Raw genomic sequence first — 3142 nt, 5'->3', positions numbered from 1 at the left:
CGCTCTCCGACGATTGAGGCAGCCTGGGGCCAAGAGGATCGAGCCTCCGGCTGGAATCCTGCGAACAGGCGAATGAACAGCATCTTGCCGTCAGTGGGCAAAGCAAGCATCTTAAGATGAAATTCATAACCTACAGAAAACTCCTTTAAGATGCTCATAAAAGTGCTCGAACGAAAAGAAGTTCGTAGCTCGTGTCCCTCATTTCTTTGCACAAGTTAACTGCTTTTGTTTTATGATGTGATAACGGTGTCTTATATTTTGTATGCGAAGTTTAGGCGCATTTCTGAATACGGGGTGGGCTAACGAAGTTTTGAGCCCTTTTGTGACTCCAGGGGAAATCACTTGTCCGAAAGCACGGATGGTTTGTTTCTGCCGAAGGCACATGCGCGCCACACTGAATGGCAGTCAGCAACTCTAAGAGTTTGCAGAGGCTGACTTGAAGTAAGACCACCATTGTCGTTCTACGCCAGAGTTTGAAAGGCTGCTTTTGCTTTTAGTCAAAGTAGTTTCCACAAGGTGGCGTCAGCAGTCCACTTGATTCTAGGGAACCTTCATCGCACACGACGCTTGAGTGCTTTCGTACGGAGGCTTTTTAACTTGATTTTATGAGTCAGCGCTACAAATTTGATACACGTGACCGACGACAGAATGGAAACCCAAGCAGGGTCCTTGAAACTAAAGCTTCACATTACGCGAAAGCATGGTTTTCAATCAGCTCATTGCCCTGCCTTCGCGCAATACGTCGAGATTCAAAGCGCGTGTGTCGTATACTGTTCATTATGGGGTCGCCTGAAGCCATACCTGTTAGTCATAATTATTTTTATTGCGTTCAGCATTCTTTGGGAAACCGCGATTTCTTGCGACTGTCTAACCGTTTTCGTCGGCCGATCCCGAAGATAGCGTGTGCCTAACATAGCGGTAGGGAGACACGCCGTCGGTTCAGACGCAAACGACACTGCAGTAGCAGGGATTTCTTTTAATTTATCCGAAGGCCTCCACTTCGTAATCAATCAATCAATCAATCAATCAATCAATCAATCAATCAATCAATCAATCAATCAATCAATCAATCAATCAATCAATCAATCAATCAATCAATCAATCAATCAATCAATCAATCAAGCAATTAATTAATTAATTAATTAATTAATTAATTAATTAATTAATTAATCAATCAATCAATCAATCAATCAATCAATCAATCAATCAATCAATCTCACTCAAATGACGTCCAAGGCGTTCAGATAGCTGTCTTCTAGCCCGGACGTGTTCTTCGGCTCCTGGGGTGAAGCTGCAGTGAAGACAAACTGTGAGAATGCACGCCAGCCGCGGACCCTGCAGCAGCCAACTTGCAATTACCTTCCTCGTCGAGGAAGAGGTCTTCGGCGAACGCGGCAACGCTCCCGTATAGGTCGAATTCTGCGCAGAAAATAATTACTGTGCATGTTAGGGGCTGATTGGAGGTCGCGCTCTTCACGGAATGCAGCGTGTTTGCATTTCAGGGTGCGTTTGGAAACACCACGAAATGCCTATTCCAACAGTGGACGCGTTCTCTCAAGATGTGGGGATAAGAACACGGGAATTCATCTATCCGTAAGACCTCGAAATGCGTTATTTATGTCCCTGTATAGCAAGCACTTAGTTGTTGGGGAACTGATGGCACATTTTATTTTTCCACTCGAGCAGGGTCGTTGTGTGGAATACGGAACAGCTTATACTAATACACTACTAGCATAGTTGTTAAAATTGCTCTTGAACTCAAATTTTGCTCGTACCTTTTCCGACCGAGTCGTCTGGATGTGGGTGGTCTAGCACGAACGGCCCGCTATTATTGTCTTCGTCAGACGCTGAAATTGATGACGAAAATTGCGATAAGCCTCGAATCAATCAATCAATCAATCAATCAATCAATCAATCAATCAATCAATCAATCAATCAATCAATCAATCAATCAATCAATCAATCAATCAATCAATCAATCAATCAATCAACATTTATTATGGTTTGGGAAGACAAAAGTCATACCCTTATAGGAACAAGCGCGTGAAAGGGGAAACAGCACAAAGCGAGGACGTAGGAATTCGTTCATGTCTCGTTTGTCCTAGACGACTGTACAGTCGAACGCCTCACAGGGATCGTCTATACAGCGAAATGAACCGTATAACGATCTATTGATTAGGCCCCGGTTGAATTCCTATATTTTATATACAGGAGGTTTGTTTAGCTGCACCAAATTTTTTAAAGATTGCTTATGGCAGATAGTACAAATCTAACACTTGATGTAAATTACTTGATCAGGCAGCCATTATTTCTACGAGAAATCAAAATGTTCTGTTGAATGATTAACGTAATTGCGCTACTTAACTTCTTAATTAGTTACTTTACGCCATATGTTTCGATCTACGGATTACAGCCGCAGAGTTCGCACGGCGTGTCCACTAGGAATGAATTCTCCGGACAGCACCAGTTCCAAGATATTAATTTTCAATGTGTCCGACGAAATGCATTGACGTTCCAGTTACTCTTATTAAATAAACCGCTGTTTTATGCATTGAAGTACAAAAGTGACTGGAACACCAGTGGACATGTTGTGTTGTCGGACACGTCGAAAATGAATATCTCGGAACTGGTGCTGTCCGGGGAACTCGTTCCACGTGGATACGTACGCCGTGCGAACACGGCGGCTATAATTCGTAGGTTGATATAGTGGCCGCAATGTTGATAAATAAAAAAGCTAAATAACGTAAAGACACTAGTTATCTAATAGAATATTTTTACTTCTCGTAGAAGTAATGGGCGCCTCATCGAGCAATTTGGATCAATGGTTAGAATTGTGCTATCTGCCAAAGGCTATATTTTAAAAAATTGGTGCAGCTAAAAAAGAAGAAAGAAACAACCTGCATATTTATTAAGAACGCTTCTACGATGAAGACCACCAGAACGCATTTGCTTGTAAAACGGAAGAAACCTAGGTGTCCCCGATGGCTGATTTGTTGGCTGTTTGTGGCTTTACAACGAACGCCACCTAGCGGTGCAGCCACTGCCCGCAGCGGGTGTCACGAAGGCGCGCTCTGCACCACTAACGGAGGCGCTGGCGGCGCAATTGAAAGCGTGCTGACGTCAGAAGTGTGTAGTCCTGTTG

This window comes from Dermacentor andersoni, chromosome 4, assembly GCF_023375885.2.
Source record: "Dermacentor andersoni chromosome 4, qqDerAnde1_hic_scaffold, whole genome shotgun sequence".
Lineage (NCBI taxonomy): Eukaryota > Metazoa > Arthropoda > Arachnida > Ixodida > Ixodidae > Dermacentor > Dermacentor andersoni.
This window is presented reverse-complemented; position numbering follows the sequence as displayed.